Below are 25,421 nucleotides of genomic sequence, written 5' to 3' on the forward strand. Positions count from 1 at the left end.
TCGTGGATACTGCCGTAGTTGGCACATACATGTGCATGCTATCCTTATTTTTGTATGTCTTATAAAGGAAATTGCAATACTCTTCATCACCGTTATTTTATTTTTAGTAAAACGTGTTGGCTACGGCCTTGTTCTATAGGTACATATGTAGCTACCCCCATATCCTGCTGCTATTCTTTCTCTTGGTTAAGCTTTGGTTTGATTTGTGTTGCTGTTTTGATGGTTAAAGAGGGTCACGGGTTCGCAATAATCAAAGACTAAACTCTTGTAATAACATGCAGTTTAACCATTTTGGTACGCGATATTAGCTGCCTTATTAGGCAGCACTCGAGAATTACATTGTCGGTACGCAGTACGCAGAAAATAAACATAGTGGTATTCGGTATGGACGCTACGATATTGATCAGACCTAAAGATGGACGTTTTATTCCATTATCTTTAATCACACGCACACACGCACACACGCACACACACACACACGCACACCCACACACACACACATATACGATGAAAAGATGTAATAATCTTTAAATTACACCGAGTATAATCATTTCCGTCTATTAATTGCAAACGGGAGGTAATGTCTGACCCCATTGTAGTTGAACAGTTGATTAGTATTATGTTGTTTAAATGGTCAGAAATGTAGCATAGACACATGTATTGAAACATAATTTTCGAAAACAAAACTGGTCTTTGCTATTAAAGCTTCATTTGACTTAAGCCACGGTGACGCTTGGCTGTCCACGGTCTGTTCAAATGATATTTCTAAGAGTAAGATAATAAGATAATATGATCTTTGGGTCCTTGTTACTATATCAACACATATCTATAAGAAGTAAAGGTTACACACTGCTGTTGTTAAAAGGGAGTAGACGTCAGATGGTCCAAAATCGGCAAGTGCAGTATTTCCTCAAAACAAGCCTCGACTTGTCAATGCGAGCAAGCATGAGGCCGACGATACATCCTTGGTTCAAATAATACACAACACCCATGTTGCTGTCTCAGCTGTGTTTCCCAGTCAAAAAAATAGCGCCTAATGGTTTCCCAGTTTAAAACATATCTGTTTATGCGAATAGATAAATATGTGACGCGTCATGAGACTTTTGGCCCGAAACCGATAGCCTCGATATCGAGAAAAACGTGCGCAAAGTTGAAGCGTAAAAAATAAGAAAGTAACGAAGTTTTTATCGTTATAACAACCATTAAACAATTTGTCACCCTAGATTGTTCAGTCAAATATAGTCTTTAAAATGTAATGTTCATAGAAATAGTGTTTTTTAACCACTTTCTTTCGTATTGTTTATTACTTTTGGTGTTATCTCCCGTAGTTGTCATGAACTATTTTTTAACCCAAATTTGAGGATGTAGGTCAAGCTGAACCAAAGGCATTTTCCATCAAATTAGGAATTTGTTGGTAAGTAGAATTATTTTCATTGTTTAAGCATATAATTTAACAAATGTGTATATCTTTAATGTAATGCTATATATTCTAAATTCGGTCAAATGGATGGAAATTGATCGCAGGAAAAGAAAGCGGAAGTGAAATTTGACAGTCTGACATTAAAAATGTAAACAGATCAAAATCTAGCAGATATTCACTTTTTGCATACTTATGATGACTGAAAAAGGACATAATCAATTTTTCATCATCTTACCGCGGCCAACTATCAACACAAGTATTGATGGATTTTACGAATTAATTTTGAATTGCATTTTAACTTTCTTTTTAGCTATGTTGATGAATTTAAAGTTGTAGATAAACTTTTTTTTTTCAATGTTGATTTATGTGCATAACAAACCATCTCATGAGGTTCAGGTACATTGAAAAAAAAATATGTTATGATGAAGATGATCATGATGATTATGAAAATAAAAGACTAATGCAGATGGGGGAAATGTTTATCTAGAATTAGAGCACAATACTCTAAAAGCCAGGACCAATATTAATGACTGTAGCTGCAAGCTGCTTTTTGAGTATGCATGACATTCAGACTAACAGGAAATTTCTTTGGCATGCATTTTTGTGTACATGTTGATCTGCCGGGGCATCACCCCAACTATAAACATTTAATGATTTGTATTTCTGTTAATACATATCTTTAGAACATTATGATCAAATGTGAATTTCAGGTCAAGCACCTGCTGTACATAGAACAACAATCCATTACAGCTTTGACTATGCCAAGCAGGTCTTCTACCCATACTAGGCACAGCAAGAGTGCCCTGCTTTGAAGTGTTCTGTAAATCATATGGTAAATTTTATTTACAAATTGAGTGGTTAATACAGTTTTGCCATTTGACTAAATTATTATTGGGGAAATGGAAAACCTTTATATTTTGTAAATTCACTGAAAAAACAGAGAAGCGCTCACATTTGCTCTGCGGCGCTCTTGTTTAAATATTTTATATCACCTTTATTCAAAGTTCTTACTTGAACATAAAATTAAAGTTTAAATATATAAATATATATATATATTTTTGCCATATATATATATATATATATACACATCTTTTCTATTTCAAAGTGTGTTTTTTCAGGTTCACAGATATCTCAGTGATGGAGGGTTTAGCTGTTATGTGGCCAATGGTGTGGTACCTCATTTTCAACAACATCCATATAGAGAAGACTCTGCATACCTGCACATTGACAACTATGTTGGGTGGAATAAAAACAATGCAGTCATTGGGTATGATTGACAAAAGCAGTGTTGAAGTACATCACCTATGCACTGCATATTGACACATGAGAACATTAGAATAACAAAACAAAGTAAAATTTATTATTTTTTCAATACAAGTAATCAGAAATCTCAAAATATTCATGAGTCTTATAAAAATAGTTGGGCTTAAATCTGTTCTCTTACTTCTCTAAATGTCATGGATTGAAGGCAATCAGTTCAATAAATTGTATGTAATTCTATGTTTAAGGGTCTGATGTATTCTGAAGGGAGAGAAACAGCATTTACTTAAATGAATGCAGGTGACATAAAGTTCAGTGCTGTGTGGGATTTGGTCTGTGGAAGGTAAGTTGTAAGAATGTTGCTTTTTTTGTTTTGTTTTTAATTTTGGTGCTTTAAATGTTGATTTAAAGCCAAATTAAAGGATTTTGTGTATACAAATATTGACTTTTGGTACTTTATTTAAACACTGAAGTTGGTTATAATACCTTATTATGTAAAAGAAAGCTTATGTAAAAACAATAGGTATTATATCATAATATAAACAACATGTTTATTTATTCAGACCAAATGGAGGCAGCACACATCCTTTGTGGATTGATGACCTTGGCAAACTGGTTGTATTCTTTGACTGGTTGGAGTACACCAAGTGACCCCTGAAGTCCATTCCAAACTTAAGGAAATATCATCACTTCAGGTATAACAAAAGTATTATAGACAGTATCACTGCATGTGTATGTATATCTATGAACATAAGTCAAAAACAATCTTAGATATTTTGTCCATTTTATTCAGATGTGAGTTTTGATGTTCAAATTAATTTGCATAATTTATTCCAAACACTAAGTAATGTACATATATGAACATTATTTTGCAGAACTTTAGCTGACCACCCAGTGAGTGAATTCCTGAGAGAGCATGTCAAGGACAGTGAGATTGAAGTTAAAATTGACAAGCCCACAACAATGGCTTTTCCATTGAGAGTACCCTGAACACATCCAACTAAAAGGACTTAATGCAAAAAGGCTCTGATCCCTTAAATAAGTGAAAAAGCTAATATACTGATATGTGATCTTTATAAACTAAGTATAAGATTTGAGAATGAGCCTGTTACTGAGCTGATGAAAGCGTGTATCAATTCTTTATTGACAATTATTTATTCAATAGAAACATGTTCATGTGATATGAAGCTACCAGTGATTTTGAGTGAAAAAACTGTGGTTTTAGCAAATGAGTGATAGAAGGGTGCTACACCCTGTCTTTTGTTGGTAGAGCCCCTCTGCCATAATGGAGACCAATATATGATTATTATTAATACAAACTTAAAACAATCTGGCAGTTGAAGCCTATAAATGCTTGAATTGAAGACATTTATAGTATTGTTTGTCAATATTAGTTACTTCACAGCCTGATAAAATGTACCTTAGCAACCTTTCAGATTTTCTTCAATATCTTTATTTTTAAAACCTTTATGAACCCTATAAACATTTTCAGCTTTAACTTTTACCTATGAATAAGCATCGAAAATATAATTTGTCATGTACTATGTGACCAATTGCATACCTCTTGAAACTACATAATGACGTGTACATGCTAAGTAGTTAGCATGTTAAATAAATTGTTTTCATTTTTGTAAAATGTAAATGTGCCCATTTATTAACTGATCTAATTTTACAATAGTGTAAATTGTGTAGGATTGTTATGTTTATTTAATTAAGAGTATATATACTACCATTTCATGTTTTATGAGCAATGAATGACTATACAAAAAATCACATTTGAGGTAAATTGGTAAAGTTGGTGTGATTATAATCATGTTTGTGGCCTGTTGCCATGGTAACCAGAATAAAAACAAACCCTTAAATACCATTCAAATAAGATAAATTATAGTAAATTACAGGGGTAACATACTTTAACTTCTAGATATACATTGGTTTGTATTAGGTGCAAGTTCCAACCTAATGTCAATTTATTGTGAAAAATTGCCAATAAACCATGGTACTTGGCGAACAGTTTTTGTTTATTCGGATTTTTTTTGAATGCCAAATACAAACACCATGTACAGTAAGGTTTGAGTATATCAATTAACAAATTAATTATTATTGAATGCTTCATATGGCATTTATTGTATATTTAAATGCAAATTTAACCCCAAAACGCCTTTTTCAATAATGGTTGCCATGGTAACCAATTAATTTTCATTTATTTTCTCAATAATAATTGAGATTGGTTTTGAAAATTTATTGTTGTCGTTATAATGTGGCAATTGTGTATATTGTAGTGATGAATATTTATAGCATCTGTGAATACAAATGTTTCAATAAATTCTTGAACTATACCGAATTTCCAGCTGTTTCTTAACCAAGTGCCCTTCTAGTTTTTGTCATAGTTTCGTTAAAAATAGGAATTTTTGAATTTTCTTTTCAGTATTTTTATCCTAAAGAATAGTACAGTCAGAAATTACTCATATCTCATTTTCGCCCAAAAAGTGGTTTCGGGCCAAAAATCCCGTGACTGGTCACATATACTGACGCTATTTTTAAACTTACTAGCTGGGATTTACGTGTTAGAAAACACCGGTAAATTTCATTTGAAAAAATGCGCAAAAACTGCGTGTCGTATGCGATGTGATACACCAGTAAGTAAGATTCATTGCGTTTTACACAACGATGTCAATCTTATATAAGTTTTTGACAATTTTCTTTTGTATCATCTTGTGTCTAGTACCTTTAACTATATGCGCTGTAAACGTATATGACTTAAAGGCCTCGTTTAAGGAATGTTTGACATGATTATCCCCTGTTGGCATCTCCTGCTAATTGCACATTGTGTCAGAGTAGGGGCCGTTTTCCTGTGTGTTTGCATGTGTATTGGCTCAGGGCCATTTAGGGCCCATTTCTATAATAAAACCTCCAAAACTACACAGAAGGATGGTCAGATTGGAGATCTGATAAGACGGCACCAGGCAATCAGATTAAGATCAATACACAGAGATTGTGTACTGAACACCATTATTTTTATTTTTATTTTTTTGTTTTTTGTTTTTTGGTGGGGGTCACTTATAGAAGGCCTAAACTAGGCCTTTAAGTTTAGTATTATAGTATCATATCAGATATAATAGTATTGCTGAAACCTAAGGACAAAGAGCATGTTCCAGAAAATATTCTAACATATTGTTTGATCAAAACGTGGTTGCATCATCTGGTTTAGTCTGAACTGGTGGTCATTGTTTTTATGCAATCATTCATGGTATTTCAAAAATTAGCACATTTCTTGTCTGAAACTGCTACAGGACACACGTCATGGCTATTGGACATACACCATTGATTCGTGTGAATGCATTCTATCACCATATGGACCTGTTGCCGGGAATGACCCTTTCTGAAACTTTAAAGTGAGAGATTCAGTGACGTTTTTGTCCACTAATATTCAAGTGATACCTTTTAAAATCAATGTATACACATGTATACCAAACATAAATTTTGAGTAATAAAACTTCAGCTACTTACTAAATGATGCATTTATGGCAATTAATTATTGAAGATTGTAACCGTGTAATTAAAAGCTGAAAACGTAACAATATTAAATGATCATCTATAGTCTCATTAGGTAGAAATACCGTTTTTTATGTACCTTTCTTTCAAATTAAACACGATATCCTTCATAAGAACCACTGTTTTCTATATTTATTCATCTTGTTTGGTAAATTTAAACAATTGTATTAATTGTGGTAAATCGTATTGCTATCGTTGAATTCACAGACAAAATATTTGTTAGTGGACAACAGAAAGGTCAAATTTTCCAGCAGAGAATTAAATCCTTCTGTAAGATTAAACCAAAATTATCCCCATACTTAGCACCAGAGGACAGCATTAACTCAACAATTAAATAGTTATCAAAAACAACTGCTCTACATGGAGAGAGTGATAAAGCATAATATGTAATGCGATTGCAGGAGAGAGCCAGACACTGCAACTTTGATGATTGAAAAAAATCCATACGACCAAATTATACAATCAGCTGAAGGTAAAAGTCTTTTAAAACGAAATGGTCATTGAAACAATCGGTGTAAGAATTGCAGATTATCGAAGGGATGGATGAATGAGCACGTAAGAGAAATGACCATTCATGAAAGAATGTACCCTAGAAGAGTGACTAGAGTATGACTAAGCAAACATATAAATGCTAAAGATTACAGAAATACAGATTGGCATTAGTCGGTGACAGGAATAATCATTACCAATACTGGTAAAAGATTGAAAGTCTTAAAGAAGACAAAAATGATAGATGAGTAGACCGAATTTAAGCGATTTTTAGAGAAAATAATCATCACCAAGCGAAAGAAGGAGGGGAAACGAAAACAGAGAGATAAATAAAATCAGGCGCGAATGCTGGAACACATGCGACAACAGACAAAGGCGGTATAGAACATTTTTGTCCTTAGCTTGTTCCAATAAAGAGGCAAATGAATCGCGGCCACCGACGGAGGAGAGATCTGTGGCATCGCCCGAAACTGGTACTCAATTTGTTGACGAGCGAGTCCAAATAACGAATGACACAGCGGAGGTGACGAGAAGAGACATAGACTTCAGACTTGCAGCATGCTTGCAATGAAACACACCACAAAACATACTATTCAACGTTTTAAGGGGTTGTGAAAGGTAATTATCCCAAACAAACTATACTATATGCCAATGTAGGTAAGCTAGAATTACCTCAGAGCTACCACAAGCTGCATGCTGATAAAGATGCATTTAGAAAACGAACTGAAAAAATCTGTAAAATGCACATGTCAGAGTTGTCCATGATATGCGAATAATGACAGAGTAATATGATGAACAAGCTTTATTCGAAAGAGATTTAGCAGGAGAGCAAAAGCAAAGACATTGTATTATGAAGAGAGATAGTGGTATGGGATTTAAGGATTTTAAAGAAAGAACAAAGAACAAAGCAGTCTGAGAAACTTGATGAACACAACAATGGAAACACAGCTACTGAACGCAATAGTAATACAGGATCTTCTCCAGTGTCAAACTGGCAAACTGTAATATAATCTTTAGTTCAAGGTATGTGTAAAATGCCAACATGCAAGATTGAAATAAATTATTACTGCTGAGTAACTAGATTTCAATGAAAATATATCTCCGTATAGTATTCATATCCATATAATTTTAAATAGGTAAGAAATGGGATGAACTATCAACTATTTAATTTATGATGAATAAGGTAAGGGATTGTGTATTAGTTATCAATCAAACTATTAAAACACTCAGATAAGGTTACCGCATCATTCACCACCACATGCAACGTTTAACTGTACTTTATACCGCATGGAGTTGAATGTCCAATTATTATAGGCTCGTATGACACATTTTGAGTGTCATTAACATGCGGTTGTACTAATATTGAGTTAAAAGATATTTGGTATGTTAACAGACAATAATAAAAGTTGTCGCTCACTTTGCGGTTGGGATTAATTACGAATCAAAAATGTGTATATCGTAGGTGAGAATGTGAAGAAATTTACATTCGAATGAATGAATAGTTTTGAACTATGAACATGAGTCTTTTAGTGGCTGTATCTTATACGGATTTTTATTTCGGACAAATTTTGGACAAAGAAAGTGTTGGCGTGTTGTACCCAAACCGATGGGTAAAACTATTTTGTACAATCATGGTACCACACAAAAGAGTATATAAGTGCCTTCGGAGCAGAGTGTTCTTAATCTCATAAGAACAAAATACAGCGTTTGGAGTTGACGACTAATATTAACGGAGGCAGTAAGCATTCTCTAACATACAATTATTTTATTAAACAAAACTCCATCAATAGTTCGGTTAATTGGAATAATTAGTTCAAAGTTCCTTAAATTCCATAAATGCTACTCCAAAATATATTTTATTCACTCATAAAGCAAACATTTTCTAAACCAAACGTAATGCATGTTGTTCACGCTGGGTATTAGTCTAATTGTAAAAAAACCCATAATATGTGTATTTCAATGGTATTCATGTGTCTTAATAATACATATTTTTTTGTCCGGTGTCCGGAATTCCGAGGTTCCGGTTTGTAGGGATTATTTTACATTGAAAATAGAAGGGGAAAATCGGGACTCTGAAAAAAGTCCGGTATCTCGAAGATTCCGGTTTTGTGGAGATCCGGTTTAGTGAGTTTCCACTGTAGTAAACTTATTCTTGTTTTCATTGCCATACATTGTATAAAGATCGTTTTATTTTAACAGATATGAACACTTGGTATATAATCAACGTTTTCGTAGTCTTTGCCATGAACGTTGCTCAAGGTGCACCATCGTATTGCAAATGTCATATGTTCGTGCCGAAACGGTTTGTAGGAATGCGAATATCTACAGGGGATAGCGAATTGGAAATGAAGACGCCTTGTGTTCGCGGGTAGGTATATTTCATGACATTTGTATGATTCGTCATCCTTTTGTTTTTTAAGAAGAAGGACCCATGAAAATTAATATTCGAATAATTTTACAATGCCTACCTAGCGCTAACATGCTAATGCCAATGCCGTCTATGTTTGCAGTGCGCGTTGCAACCAAAACACTTATTAATTTGTTATGTATCTTATAACTCTTAAGATCCTCCTGTCAAGAACTGCGATTGTGTTTGCCTTGGTCAACCAATCAGATAGCTATGGAGAATTTGGAATGCTGCTGTCGACCAGAGCCTGGACATTATCGTACAGTAAGTTTCATGTTTAATTATCTGAGTGAGTAATTCGATGGAATATTCTATAATACAATTGTTCACTGGAAACGATAAGAAAGGGCACGGACCTATAAACCATGGATTGGCAACTGCCCCATATCAGTGAAACGATAAGAAATAATAATTTACCCATAATCCTTATCCGCCGAATCTCCAATTGGTGATTAACGGCGATCTTCGGTTATTTCCGCCAACTCTGCTAATAATGCCTTGTTCGTTATAGATTTAGTCATAATTAATAACTGTGATTTTAATCAGATTCCTTTGGACTATTATCAACTCAAATGAAAGTACCGCGCATTTGAGTCAATTTTAATTAATGTTTTCCTACATGTATATATTCGGCCGATGTCGGACATCTCGAAAATGACCACACGGTAAGATCTCGGAACGAAATCCCGCTGCACGCGTGAGTTTGAGATTATCGCATTAACACAGATGAGAGTTGCCAATCCATGGTTTATAGGTCCATGGAAAGGGATATCCCTGTTTCATGTTAAATATCAATTTATAGGGTATTATTTCTATGGGCATCCGGCCCGCACATTCCTCTTCATTTTCAAAGTTTACAATTTTATGTCAACATCGGAGATATTTAGCGGCAATGTACCATTTTAGATTAAATCAAACAAAACTTTTTTCTTGGGGAAACCACAAATATTTTGATTCGGAGGTAGGACACATGTCCAAAGTTACGCCCCCTAAGATACAAATCCGGGTTTCACTTGACTAAGTGTGAAAATAGATGATACTTACTATTATAAACGTTATTCGCTTTGGTTTCATACTCATATTTTTTCCATATTTAAATGTTAAATCTTTAAATGATTTTTATTTTTATGATGATAAAAAGAACCAAACTATGTGATTTATTTGCAGCGTGACCTTGATATGTACCGCTCTGATGGCACCATATACTTCAACGAAGTACAGAAATGTCAACCAGTGGAATGTGGAAGATTTTAATAAGAAGAAATGCCGTTTCATATCTTAATAACTCAATCTTGGAAACGTTTATCAAACATTGACAGGAAAGGCTCATGATTATTCCATGTCATCACTGATAATCGGTGAATTTAGATGTTTATTCTTATCTCAGCTTTATATCAAACGGAAAGTGAGATGTGTAGAATGAATAACAAAGTGCATGTGTACTTATTTCGGAATGCCTTAATGGTAACTTTAACGGCGTGATGTTAAAAACTTAAATGAAAATGGATGTTTTTGGCAGCAACATATATTTCTTAAGTTTCATAACATAATTTACATTAGTCAGGTTGAAGTCGTCAAAAACTTAGTTTTACAACTTACTCTTAATCTTTATCAAGTGACTTTATTTGACTGACTCTGATTTCACAATTTATTTATCTCATCCGTTTCATGCATTTAAGTGTTCATTAACATTGTTTAGTTTTAGTTTTAATAAGATCACCTTTACATACAAATGTTTACACTTTTGTGTATTGTCATGATGTTCATATTATACATATGATCCTTATATGAACTATTTATAATTTATACAATTCTGCAGCTCAAAATTGATTGTTTGTTATTGTTGCTTTTGCTTTTTGATTTCTTCATGTCGATCACGAGATAAATAAATTTAACACTACTTTCATCTCCGTTTCGTAAATGTTTTAATTATACCATGGACTCTGCATGGAAAAGCCCCGGAGTTAAACATTAAACAATGAACCTGACTAAGGTCTAACGAACACTGAACGAGAGACATACACCGTACCCAAGGTGGCCAGCACGTGGTGTAGATGGAGCATATTGGTTAAATTATGACACCAGAACATAAACAACTCAATATTTATGTGAACCACTACAAAAACAAGTTCAGTAGCCAAAAGTTTTAACATAAACCCCATTTAATGACACAGGGTAAACGCTAAAGACATAGAACAAAAAAATCACAAACAAGAAACGTCGAACAACAGCACAAAACTGTGCATATATACTTTATAAAAAAAACTAGGAACGGTCAGTAAAATGTAAATTTACTGGGGGTTAAAACCACTTTACGTGCACAAACCTCACGCTTATTCTAACAATCCTGAATAAAGTAAAAACGAGGTAAATCTTATCAAAGTATGCATTAACTTGAGGAAACCTAAAACAAATAATAATAAACTAATAAACTGAATAAATAAACTAATAGGTATACCCCAAACCCTTATATTGACAACCCAAAATCCTTATATTGACAACCCCAATCCCTTATATTGATATTATACACTAATAAACGATCGGTAGTACAGACGCTCACTGGGGATTTAAGAACAAAATCATACACATCCTAACATTTATCAATAATTGCAAAAATAACCAGATGAACCTAATACAAGCCAAGACAATTAAGAATAGAGTAAGCTTCTATACGTCAAGTGGTCCAAATGAAGTTAAACAAATGCTTATATGTGGAATCAGGGTTTGAATATTGTGTTTTGGACATCTTATGCTACAAACACGTTTCGGTTATGGTATAAACGTGACAGTTCCCTTTACCAGAAAAGTCCAACATGAGGATATGATGCAATTATCGCGTTAAATTCAAAAGTGGAAATATGATATAATCTGATCATATTCCTCTTTGTATGACAAAGTAATTCCACTTTGACAAATGAGCGTGAGAACTACCTGAGTCGTTGTCGTGAATACAATCAATAAGCTAATATTTAAAGTTCGCTGTTGAAATATGATATGTCAACATCTCACCTGTCATCAGCTGAGCATTCAAAAGAAAAGGATAATAATATGAAAAGTATTAGATATGTGCTAATGAAATAAAATTAAAATATGTATCCTCCTAGATATGATACAACGATTTGTTGAAATGTAACAGCCAGAATGTTTTTTTATTATGAAAGTCAGAGATTTTGTGACTAGATCTATCCCTCGTATTGGAAAAATAAAAATGTCTCCATAAAATACGGATGCTCCCATATGTTGCGTTTGGTACAAAAGCAAGGCCCATTACTATGTCTTTTTAAATATAATTGCATCAAAAGTATGAGTTCCACAAACAATGAACAATAGGAAACGAAGTCTCAGGTGCACAACTTCATCACCTTGATAACATTTCGCCAAAATTTCTTGACTTTTGGTGAGCGACACAAGTCAAGAAATGTTATTTCAAGGGCCATAACCCTTGTTGTATTAATTGCCGCGGGAAAAGAAACCCTGGGTGCAAAACTTCATCACCTAAATAACATTCCGTCAAGGTTTTTTGACTGTATGTAAAATAGATGTGGAGTTTGAGCGACAAAAGTTTGCATAATACCTACGGACGCAAGGATGGGCCATTGAAAATCTACAGCCACTACTGTGCAACCATTTGCTTGGGACATAAAACACATCGACAGGTGAACCGCACTAATTATGAGCATAAGAACTATTAAATGCACAAATAAGCGACCATTGTCAAACGTCAATATAAGCGTCGTTATATCAGACAACAAAACAAATTGTCTTGTTCCTACATGAACAAAATTTATATGTTGTGGACCCGAGTTTAAAGTTGGCGCTTTATATTTGACAATGGTATAATAACTTTAGAATGGGTAGTGGGTCTGCCAATCTGTTGAACCTCTGAGCTCTCATATTTCACAATTATTTGTAATTGAGCCTATGTCATAACATAATGTGCAACTTAAATACATAAAATAACCATAAAACTTTTGGAGCATCTGGATTTTTTTTAACATGGACTGTCACTTCAACAAATACACTATATATATGCTTGGTGATTCATTAGCACAAATAAGCGCATTTATACCCAAACGTATTATCTTTAGTTGCACACAGAATGACATCGCTACACACCTATGTATAGAAGTTATTGTGAGAATCGTCACGGAATAGATGCAATCCAGCATACTTGGAAAAAATGTCTTTGCGTGCAACCGTATATTTCCGATCAGGTCAATATTTATTTTCCATCTGTCAGATGATTCATACAAGATTGTTCATTTTAAGCCTACGCGCACTATAAAAATGCTTAAGTCGTCGCACCTTTCCTTTTGCAAACACATATTTCATCAAATCAGTGTTTTTGTCTCGATCACGAAGGATGATCATTAAACCAAGCCCAGATAAAATACCGGTGGTCATGGACCGTGGATATGTATAAGTGCCTGCGGGACATTTTGTTCTCAGTCTCAAAAATTCGCAATATATCTTTTGGAATCGAAAAGGAAAACCAACAGAAGAAGTAAGATATTTTATGTATAAATTAATTATGTATTAATTGAACAGTGAATTTGTAAACAGCAGAAAGGTTATAATGAACATTATGACATATATGTGTCTTTAGGTCACTTTACTCCTGTTTTGGCTCTATGATTTTATTATGTTAATTGTGATGAATATTTGCAAGAAATATTTAATGTCTAAAACTAATGAATACCTACAAACACCCGATTTGTTTCATTTTGCATTGCTTTTCATTGTATGATCTAATCTTTTTAACAGATATGAAATCTCAGCTTGTAGTCAACGTTTTCCTATTCTATGCACTGACAATGTTATTTGACGTTGCTGACGGTTCACCATCGTATTGTAAATGCTCGGAATACGTGCCGCGAAGGGCTTTAGAAATCCGAATAGCGACGGCTGAAGGCGACCTGGAGATGGAGAGTTCGTGTGTTCGCAGGAGGTATAGTTAAAGAAAGATACTGAAATTCTATTTCGTATTCGATTGACCATACACGGTCTACTTCAGGCTTAACCATTAATACAAAATCCGTCAGTGTTTCTTTGAGGATCATAATCAAGGATTGTAATATTTATAGCGTCCCTTGCAAACCCATCACTAAATAATTTGTTCCATATATCATATTTTATAAGATCCTCCTGTCACCAACTGCACGTCTGTGTACCTTGGTCAACCAATCAGACAGCGATGGAGAATTTGGAATGCTGCTGTCGACCACAACCTGGACATTATTATACAGTAAGATTCATATTTATTATCCCAGGAATAGTCTATTTAACATTTGTACACTATGTTTTATGACAAATTACAAACTGTTATAAGAAATACAAAAGGTATTACACCAATATATATTAGAAGCGTGATTGCGGTATTGTTAAATCGATTTGCAAAGGATATAATGTGTTATGATATGTCACATTATTATGTCTTCCTGTTGCGTTGCAATTAAACCTAGTAGAGATCATAAGTAAAGCATTCATGATGCATTTAAACTATACCTAGTAGAGATCATAAGTAAAGCATTCATGATGCATTTAAACCATACTTAGTAGAGATCATAAGTAAAGCATTCATGATGCATTTAAACTTTACCTAGTAGAGATCATAGGTAAAGCATTCATGATGCATTTAAACTATACCTAGTAAAGATAATGAGTTAAGTCTTCATGATGCATTTAAACTATACCTAGTAGAGATCATAAGTTAAGCATTCATGATGCATTTAAACTATACCTAGTAGAGATCATAAGTAAAGTCTTCATGATGCATTTAAACTATACCTAGTAGAGATCATAAGTAAAGCATTCATGATGCATTTAAACTATACCTAGTAGAGATCATAAGTTAAGCATTCATGATGCATTTAAACTATACCTAGTAAAGATAATGAGTTAAGCATTCATGATGCATTTAAACTATACCTAGTAAAGATAATGAGTTAAGCATTCATGATGCATTTAAACGATACATAGTAAAGATAATGAGTTAAGTCTTCATGATGCATTTAAACTATACCTAGTAGAGATCATAAGTAAAGCATTCATGATGCATTTAAACTATACCTAGTAGAGATCATAAGTAAAGCATTCATGATGCATTTAAACTATACCTAGTAGAGATCATAAGTTAAGCATTCATGATGCATTTAAACTATACCTAGTAGAGATCATAAGTAAAGTCTTCATGATGCATTTAAACTATACCTAGTAGAGATCATAAGTAAAGCATTCATGATGCATTTAAACTATACCTAGTAGAGATCATAAGTTAAGTCTTCATGATATATAGATTACTTTGATTTTGTAGACGTTATGTGTTAAAATATAATATAAAACGTGCCTTTATACGGAATAACAATACATATTTATACCTGCTACACTTGGTTTTACAGATTGAATGTTAAATCTAATATTGTTTTGCTTTCTTAGGTTGAGTTATAAAACATAACCACGTGTTTCTATTTTGCAGCATGACATTGACATGTACATCGCAAACGGCGCCGTTTATTTCAACGATGTTCAGAAATGCCAACCAGTGGCTTGTTGAAGATTTTAATACGAAGAAATGTCTTTTCATAGATCAATAACGAAGTGTTAAAAACGGTTAACCAAATATTGACAGCTCGTTTTGTATTACATAGGCCATATTACTGATAATCGGTGCAAATGATCTGAACTTTTTTTTACTAAAGTTTTCGATTTTTGAATTGAAATACTTGCAATTTATGTTTATTGTAATATTCGCTTGTTATCGGAAAGTAACAGTTGTAGTCCGAATAAAATAGTACTAATTTCGTAATATTTTTATGGTATATATCCTTACCGCTGTGAATTAAAAACGTTGCAGAAAGGCCTGAGATTTGTAAGTTTTAACAATACTTGAATTAACGGACACTTTACTTCATAGTTTTTTTGGTTAATTTGTTTCCTATATTGATGTGAACATTCTAGATTTTATTTAGATCACCTTTATAAACATAATGTTGCACTTTGTGTATGATAATCATATGTATAAACATACGATATTTTATAGCATATTTGACGATGTATCAATTTTTTCAGCTCAGTATTGAAGTTTTGTAATTGCTGTATTTTTATGTTTCTCTATCATTTCTTGAGCTGAATGATTTCAGATTTGAAAAATAAATGTCATAACTAAATAGTCAATATTTATTTCAACATTTAACATTTCTTTTATTGTGTTTTATTAATATTTAATAGTACAATGGAAGCCATATGGACAAGTCCAGCAGGCGAAAGTATAACAAAGACAGGCTTTAAAAGTACAAGATTAACACCGAAAAGATCCTGAACCTGAGATATATAACATACTAGCATCGCAGACAAAAGTTGAAAAGTATAATGTTGATATCTTTGCTGATGTGTTTACATTTGTCTATTGCTTTGTATAGACAAGTTCATATAGTATACCATGAAGGACTTGTAACTACATTGTTTATTTCAATATTGCACTCAGATCGGATTAGCGCGACGTCATTAAGCATAGGTTTTACGACGTTACAAAAATGTATAAATATTCTTTTATACAAACGTTTGTTGTCGGTTATACTTCTTTAAAGATGCACTCTTACTCCTAAATTAGACTTTGCTAAATTAATACAATTATTTCTATATATCAAAAATGATAAATACATGTCGAAAACAATGGTTCTTATGAAGGATACCAAGTTTAATTTGAAAGAAGGGTACATAAAACACGGTATTTCTATCCTATGAGACGATAGTGAATCACAGTAAATATTTTAGCACTCACCTATCATTTCATATGTTTGCGTTTTCACTTTTGAAATAAACGGTTTCAATCTTGTTATCAGTAATTATTATTTTTCATAAATGCATTATTTCACTCAAATTGTGAATAATAGTGTTACTTTAATAAACATATAAATTTGTGGTATTGTCTTCAATAAAATCAAACATTACGGAAATAATCATTTTTGAGTATACAGCTATATCTCATACACATAGAAAACACAACATTGCTTTCTTAAGAGTCATACCGTACTGTATATCCTATACGCAGCAAAAAGACACGAGACAAATATGAGCTTATTCTTTTTTATTCCGAAGTCCTGATACACAGTCCATGGCTCTGTATCGCTCACCTGATCCAATTCAAGTGTGAAATGTTTTCAGGGCGAGGGTAATTGTGACAGGGGGAGGGAATAAGTTTTTTCAGGGCGATGGAATGTGCAACGAGAGGGGACTTAATTAAAACAAATTTAGGTCTACCTAAAGATCATCAAGAATAACATTCCTTTTAAGTTCCATGAACATATGGTCATAAATGTGGCCTCTAGAGTGTTAACATGCTTTTCCTATTATTTGACCTGGTGACCTAGATTTTGACCGCACATGACCCTGATTCGAACTTGGCCTAGAGCTAATCAACATAATAAACATTGTGACTAAGTTTCATGAACATACAGTGATAAATGTGACATCTAGAGTGCTAACAAGCTTTTCCTATGATTTGACCTAATGACCTTGTTTTTTGCCGCACATGACCAAGATTAAAACATGACTTAGAAATTATTAATGTAAACATTCTGACCAACTTTCATGAAGAAACATTTATAAATGTGACCTCTTGAGTGTTAAAAAGCCTTTCCTTCAATTTGACCTGGTGACCTAGTTTTTGACCGCACATGACACAGATTCAAAATTTGCCTTGAGATTATTAATATTAACATCCTGACCAAATTTCCTGAAAATACAGTCATAAATGTGACCTCTATAGTGTTAACAAGCTTTTCCTTTAATTTGACCTGGTGACCTAGTTTTTAACTGCAGATGTCCCAATATCGACCTCTTCCAAGATTTTAGTGAGGGTAACATTCTGACCAAGTTTCATTAAGATTGTGCCCAAATTGTGACCTCTAGAGTGTTAAGTTGTTGACGACGGACGACGACGGACGACGACGGACGACGACGACGACGACGGACGACGGACACAGGGCGATCACAATAGCTCACCTTGAGCACCTCGTGCTCAGGTGAGCTAAAAACACGGCCATTAAAATTAAGACATTAAGTAGCTAATAGTTCAAAATGTAAAACTCGCAAAGAAATGAAAAACATTATGCCTCCCGCTATTTGCCTTAACAAGACTGCTTCAATTATAAATAAGAGGAGTGCGTACTATAAAATGTACTATAAAAGCTCATTTCCACAACCATCTCCCTATTTGACAAGTAATAACATCGCAAAACATACACATGCAAGTACAAAACATTAGAAAACTCCATGTGACAAAATGCAAGCCATTAAACAGTATCACGCCATAGGATTTATTTCTTAGAAGAAAAAGCAACGTGCAAATTTGTTGAAATGGAATTTTGAGATATGACATTTGCTGATTATGTTTATTTATCGCATGTTGCATCCAATCAGTAGAATAATGACAGGGAAACACAGGACAATCTGGTGTCATAGATTATTCAAATACGATTTTCATGACATTTTGCTTGACATATCTTGAAAAATATTCATAATTTTCTCAAGATTTAGCACGCCGTGTGTTTTATGTGAAACATATATTTACACTACATGTTTCGACGTATTAGAATATACAAGCACAACTTCATGTAGCCCTGATGTGATGCATTAGATATAAGTTTGATACGATTTAACGACCGAGGTCAATCAAACACCCATATGTAATACATAACAGTTTGCCATGACACCAAACAGAAACTACCTTGAACTGAAATGTCGATAGCCCATCACTATAAACCTAGATCCTTGTACCAACTTAATCACGCCGAATGCGACTATGTCTTCTTCGACGTTTGTACAGAGGTGGGTTGCTTCAATTGCCAAACGTCTTAGTTATTCAATGATATCATTATTGTCCAATAGCTAGGTATACAGTAGTTATGTTAAAGTGATATTTGTAATAAAAATCAATACATACACATGTATACCACACTAAAATACCGCGTTTTCTGCACATTTCTTTCAAATTTAATACGATACCCTTCATATAAAACATTGTTTTCGATATTCATCCCTTTCGTTAATTCAACCAAACTTTGTAATTATTGCGGCATATCTTATTAGGAGTAGGAGTGCATTTAAAAAAAATGAATTGCCTTGTACGTGATCATCCAGACCGTTACTGCACATTATTTTAAATAAAACACGGTATCCTTCATAAGAACCATTGGTTTCGATATTCATCCTTTTCGGTACATTAAACAAGTGTATTCATCCTGGAACATCTATCTTGGAGTAAGAGTACTTCTTGAAGAAATGAATTGCCTTGAACATGATAATTCAGAATGTTACGTCAAAAACAAATACGTATTACCATACAATACGTCTTTATATACGCAAGGTCTTCATTTCCAAATAAATCGGATTTAAACTGATGAACTGTGTACGTGCTACTCAGACGAAAACACAGTTTTTCAACGATTAAATGGTCGAAGAGCATTATAAGTCGTTCAAAGACTAATTTAAGCACGAATTAATACGGATTTAATATCTGCAGACGGAAATTATTTTCCTGAATTATAAATAAACACTGTGAGATTGGTTGTTTCCTAAGAACTTGAAACGAAATGCCACGTAATAATATTCGGAACTCCTCGGCCATTTTCTATTGAAAACAACTTCGGATGTATATGGGCGGTTGAAAACACCCCTTGTGTGTATTCTATATACATGTAGTATACATGCACTGTGTTGTTAGTGGAGTTTTGTACTGTTGTTTTATGTTTCTGGTTGGTGTTTGTTTGTTTTTGTGTTCGATGTCTTTGGCGTTGACCCTGTGCCGTTAAACGGGGTTTATGTTAAAACGTTCGACTACTGAGCTTGTGTCTGTAGTTTTTCATGTAAATCTTGTATAGTCGTGCTTGATTGGTCTCGGTATTTTTTTCTAAATAAACTTATTTCCAATGCATCATTATAGGGTTCCGTGAATGTTGCTCATATATTTAGCTCTATCAAAACATGTAGTGTAAATGTATGTTTCACATAAAACACACGACCTGATAAATCGTGAGAAAATTATGAATATCTTTCGATATATGTCGAGCAAAATGTCATGAAAATTGTATTTGAATAAACTGTGACTTCAGATTATCCTGTATTTTCCTGTCATTATTATATTGATTGGATGCAACATGCGATAAATAAACATAGTCAGCAAATACCATATCTCGAGAGCTTTAAATAAAAAGATTGTGGTAGGTTCGTGGACAAATGTACGTGTGTTTGCGAATCTTTATGACCTATTTAAATCAATATGCACGTTGCTTTATCTTCTTTAAGAAATATTTCCTAGGGCATGATATGGTTTAATGGCTTGATTAGTTTAACTTGGAGTGTTATTATGTTATGGTATGGCTTCTGCATGTTTTGCGATGTTATAATTTGTCAGATAGGGGGATGTTAGTGAAAATGAGCTTTTATAGTTCATTTGAATTACGTATTCCACTTACATTTAACCGAAGCAGTCTTATTATGGAAAATTGCAAGAGGCATATTGTTGTTCATTTCTTTGCGAGCTTTACAGTTTGGACATTAAGCTACTTATTGTCTTAATTTTCATGACCGGTTTCTTAAATTAACCATGGACTGTGTATCAGGACTTTGGAATGAAATAATAATAAACTCCTATTTGTCACGGGTCTTTTTGTTACTTATAGGATATACAGTACGATATGATACTTTAGAAAGCATTGTTGTGTTTTCTAAGAATTTTTCGGAATCATTTGTAGAACACATTGGGAAGACTATAACTCACAATAAAACTTTTGAAGAGATATAGCTCAAAAATGATTATTAACGTAACGTTTGTTTTAATTGAAGGCAATACCATTAATCTATGCGTTTATTGAAGTGATACTATTATTCATAATCAATACATACACATGTATTACAAACATAAAATTTGAGTGATAAACCTTTTACTTCTTAATAAATGATGCATTTATGAAAAATATTAATTACTGATAACAAGACTTTAACCGTTTATTTATTAGCTTAAAACGCATTTTTTATATGATTGGTGTGTTCTAAAAGATTTACTGGGATCTACTATCGTCTCAGAAGGTAGAACTACGGTGTTTTCTGGACCGTTCTTTCAAATTAAACTCGATATCCGTAAAACCCCCCATGTTTTTGACATTTAGTCATCCTTTTTGGTATATTAAAACAATTGTATGAATTGTGATACATCTTATTTGGGAGTAAGAGTGCACCTTAAAATAAGTATAACCGACAACAAACGTTTGTATAAAAGAATATTTATACATTTTTGTAACGTCGTATATCCTATGCTTAATGACGTCGCCCTAATCCGATCTGAGTGCAATATTGAAATTAACAATGAATTCATAACTCCTTTCCTAAATGAAGTCCAAAGTTTGTCTATACAAAGGACTTCACCAATGTCAACATAACAGTAAAGATACCGACATTATTCTTTTCAACTTTTGTCTGCGATGCTTGAAGGTTGTTTGTCTCGCGTTCAGAATCCTTTGGGTCTTAAATATGTGCCTTTAAAGCCTGTCTTTGTTATACTTTCGCCTGCTGGGCTTGTACATAAAGTTTCCATTGTATTATTAAAATATTTATAAGACACAGTAAAATTAATGTTAGATATTGAAATAAGTATTGACTACTTATTTATGAAATTTATTTTTCAAATCTGAAATCATTCGACTTAAAGAAATAATAGAGAAAAATGAACATACAGCAATCACAAAACTTCAATACTGAGCTGATAAATGGATACATTGTAAAATATGCTATAAAATATCGTATGTTTATAAGTATGATAATCAAACGCAATACAAAATAGTGTCACATTATGTATATAAAGGGGATCTTAATAAAACCTAGCATGTATACTTCAATATAGGAAACAAATTTATCAAATAAACTATGAAATAATGTGTCAGTTAATTCAGTTATTTCAAGTATTGTTAAAACTAACAAATCTCAAGCCTTTCCGCAACGTTGTTATTTCCGGTAAGGTTATATACCATAAAGGCATTACGAAACTAGTACTATTTTATTCAGACTACTACTGTTACTTTCTGATAAAAAGCGAATATTACAATAAACAGTTAATTGCAAGTATTTCAATTCAAAAGTCGATAACTTTAACACACAAGATCAAATCATTTACAACGATTATCAGTTAGGACATGGCAAATATAAGACAAAACTAGCTGTCAATGTTTGGTTTACAGTTTTTAACACTTCATAATGGATATATAAAAAGGCATTTCTTCGTATTAAAATCTTCGACAAGCCACTGGTTGGCATTTTTCAACTTCGTTGAAATAAACAGCGCCGTTTGCAAAGTACATGTCGATGTCACGCTGCAAAATAGAAACACGTAGTTATGTTTTATAAATCAACATAAGAAAGCAAAACAATATTAGACTTAACATTCAATCTGTGAAACCAAGTTTAGCACGTATAAATATATATTTTCACCCCGTATTAAAGCACATTTTGTATTATATTCTAACACATAATGTCTACAAAATCAAAGTAATCTATGTGCATGTACACGATTTCCTCAGAACCAATATCGTCGTGATTTAAATGTCGGTATGGTGTTTCTTCCTAAGAAAATGTTCAATATTTTTAGTCTCAAACGGTGCATAAAAGCTTAATTTCTACGATATTGATAAAATTTGAAATATAAGGTGAATGCACACCCCAGGCCCCCTAATCTGATTATGATTTCTACTAGGTATAGTTTCAATGCAATACTAAAAAAGACTCAATAACTATGAAGAGACATATTAATAAAACATTATATCCGTTGCAAATCGATTAAACAATAATGCAATCACGCTTCTAATATATTTTGGTGTATTGCCATTTGCATATCGCACAACATTTATAATTGATTATAAAATAGTTTTAGTGAACGCATGTGAAATAGACTTTTCCTCAGGGTTTTAAACATGGATCTTACTGTATAATAATGTCCAGGTTGTGGTCGACAGCAGCATTCCAAATTCTCCATCGCTGTCTGATTGGTTGACCAAGGTACACAGACGTGCAGTTGGTGACAGGAGGTTCTTATGAAATATGAGATACGAAACAAATTATTTAGTGATGGGTTTGCAAGGAACACTATAAATATTGCAATCCTTCATTATGATCCTCAAAAAAAAACAAACGCAGACGGCTTTTTTTTATTAATGGTGTAGCCTTAAGTAGACCGTGTATGGTCAATCGAATACGAACTAGAATTTCAATATATATCAAGAACTATACCTCCTGCGAACACACGAACTCTCCATCTCCAGGTCGCTTTCAGCCGTCGCTATTCGGATTTCTATAGCCCGTCGCGGCACGTATTCCGAGCATTTACAATACGATGGTGAACCGTCAGCAACGTCAAATAACATTGTCAGTGCATAGAAAAGGAACACGTTGAGTACATGCTGAGATTTCATATCTGTTAAAAGATTAGAACATACAATGAATAGGAATGCACGATGAAACAATTCGGGTGTTTGTAGTCATTCATTTATTGAATTTGCTTTAGACATTACATATTTCTTGTAAATATTTTTGTCTTTAGAATTAATATATCATACAGCCGAAACAGGAGTTAAGTGACCCAAAGACACACATATGTCAGAATGTTTATCATAACTTTTCTGATGTTTACATAGTCTTATCATTATATCGTTTTAACAAACTCACTGTTAAAATTCATACATAAAATATCTTACTTCCTCTGTTGATTCTCCTTGTCAATTCCAAAAGATATATTGCGAATTTTTGAGACTGAAAACAAAGTGCCTCGGAGGCACTTATATACACATTTCTTTGGTGACGCCATGATTGTACAAACTGTTTCAACTATGGATATAAGTGCGAAACGCCAACACTTGTCTTTGTCCGTAGTTTGTCCGAAATGATTAAATCCGTATAAGACATTAAAACTAATAGATCCATGTATACGGTTTTGAATTATTCATCCATTCCAATTGTGTACATTGTATTTTCACCTACATCTTTCAATGCCTTATATACACATTTTATTCGTAATCAAAACATAACCACAAATGTAAGCCACACACATTATGGTTGTCTTTAAGAATGCCAAATGCACTGTATAATGACTACATTAAAGCTGTATTCAATACTAATGGATCCTTGACATACAATAGCTTATATGTATACAAAACGCCAGCGGATTATGAAGATCAAGTGATCACATACTGCTTTGTAATGTAAGGATTTAGTTACCAATGATTGAGTTATTTATTTTACTCCATAAACTCGAATGATTTATGACATTATTCACTACCATGAAAGTTGTTAATCATGCTTCTTTCTGATGAAAGCTTCCGCAAACCACATGACGAATTTACGCTCTTGGCTGGCTGCAAAGCCCCACATACGCCATCACATCAAATGCCATTGCAATTATGGACGCCTTTGTCAATCTAAATGAAAAACTAAAACGTAGAGACATGTTTTTGATAAAAAATAATAAGCTCATTTTTATACCATTCCTACGAATATAATGAAATAACAAAATATCTCGTTGCTCTCGTTGAATATATAAAGATATTTTTTTTATTAAATTTGAAGTTCGTATAAAACCATTATCCACAGTAACAGTAATAGTAATGTGAGCGTCCTCACTTCTGTATACTTTGCGAGAGGATCATCGGTGATGCAAAAGACGGGGCATATAGAACTGCACCACTCATCACTCTTAACATTGGTCTCGTGGCTATCGAGCATGTAATGTCAAGGTTGGTGTCGTTATCCAAGATGTCACAGAACACAACCTATGATCTTCTTGAAGCTGTGAAAGAAGCTCGAACGGTCACGCGAGATATTGCGTCCGAACGGAACGACCCCGTTGCCCATCGATATAGTTACTGTTGACCCATCACGCCCAAGAGCATATATCAATAGTCGTCAGCAGCTTCGACAGAATTCGCCTGCACATTTGCTACTAAAATGTACTATACATATGTCATCGTATATAGATAAATTGTATAGCTATAGACTTAGGAATATTATTGCTAGATTAAGATTGTCCTCTCATATGTTAAATGTTGAAAGAGGAAGATATGAATATTGAAAGAAATCAACGTAAATGTGTTTTATGTGTTCATAATGATATCGAAGATGAATATCACTTTGTTTTGATTTGTCCGAAATATAATGACATTAGGAAAAAATACATAACTAAATTTTACTATACAAGACCAAGCATGTTTAAATTCATTCAATTATTAAACTCGGAAAATGCTGCATGTCTAC

General features: G+C 33.3%; 2 long non-coding RNA genes across 2 annotated transcripts; both read left to right on the forward strand.

The window, feature by feature from the left end:
* Positions 1-1,174: 1,174 nt before the first annotated feature.
* Positions 1,175-5,016, forward strand: LOC128218921 (uncharacterized). The gene is made up of 6 exons (XR_008258510.1): positions 1,175-1,414; positions 2,131-2,252; positions 2,539-2,687; positions 2,929-3,023; positions 3,244-3,375; positions 3,556-5,016. It is a non-coding gene; the product is annotated as an uncharacterized LOC128218921 (long non-coding RNA).
* Positions 5,017-8,083: 3,067 nt separating this feature from the next.
* Positions 8,084-10,939, forward strand: LOC128242251 (uncharacterized). The gene is made up of 4 exons (XR_008262566.1): positions 8,084-8,459; positions 8,921-9,089; positions 9,287-9,392; positions 10,296-10,939. It is a non-coding gene; the product is annotated as an uncharacterized LOC128242251 (long non-coding RNA).
* The last annotated feature ends 14,482 nt before the right edge of the window (positions 10,940-25,421 follow it).

Source organism: Mya arenaria, chromosome 2 (assembly GCF_026914265.1).
Source record: "Mya arenaria isolate MELC-2E11 chromosome 2, ASM2691426v1".
Classification (NCBI taxonomy): Eukaryota; Metazoa; Mollusca; class Bivalvia; order Myida; family Myidae; genus Mya; species Mya arenaria.